Source organism: Myotis brandtii, unplaced genomic scaffold (genome assembly GCF_000412655.1).
Source record: "Myotis brandtii unplaced genomic scaffold, ASM41265v1 scaffold3686, whole genome shotgun sequence".
NCBI lineage: Eukaryota > Metazoa > Chordata > Mammalia > Chiroptera > Vespertilionidae > Myotis > Myotis brandtii.
The window spans coordinates 101,914-102,215 of NW_005364160.1; the positions used below are offsets into that span (position 1 = coordinate 101,914).

General features: G+C 66.9%; 2 protein-coding genes across 5 annotated transcripts in view; both read left to right on the forward strand.

The window, feature by feature from the left end:
* The window catches only part of SYS1 (Sys1 golgi trafficking protein), a 25,926-nt gene that overhangs the window by 23,413 nt on the left and 2,211 nt on the right, over positions 1 to 302 (forward strand). The gene's annotated exons all lie outside the window — the stretch shown is intronic.
* DBNDD2 (dysbindin (dystrobrevin binding protein 1) domain containing 2) overlaps positions 1 to 302 on the forward strand; it is a 27,732-nt gene that overhangs the window by 23,235 nt on the left and 4,195 nt on the right. Inside the window, exon 1 of one of the 4 annotated variants that reach the window (XM_014544533.1) lies at positions 7 to 53. The exons of the other annotated variants lie outside the window; for them this stretch is intronic. The gene's annotated coding sequence lies outside the window, so the exon portion shown is untranslated. Of the gene's footprint in view, positions 1 to 6; positions 54 to 302 lie in introns of those variants that run through there. 4 annotated transcript variants of the gene reach the window in all.

The following is a 302-nucleotide window of genomic DNA, read 5'->3' on the forward strand; positions in this document are numbered from 1 at the left end:
GAAGGTTGGGCGTTGGTTCTGCCCAGTCCCGGACCCTGGAACCGGGCTGCCTGGTGAGTCCTAGGGTCAGGGGGTCCTCCGCCCCAATGCACCTGCCAGACGGCCGCACTGGGTCGATGCCCTTCCCCTCCGGCCCGTCCTCAGCCTCCCTTTCCCCGCTTGCGCCCTCTTGAGATGTGCGCGCATCAACATGCGAGTTTGGCCGAGGGTGCCGGGGTGCGGGTTCGTGCTGGTTGCTTCGGGGCTTCGGGAGTCCGAAAGCAGCAAGTGTACGTGAGCCGGGAGTCCCTGAGTGGAGTCCG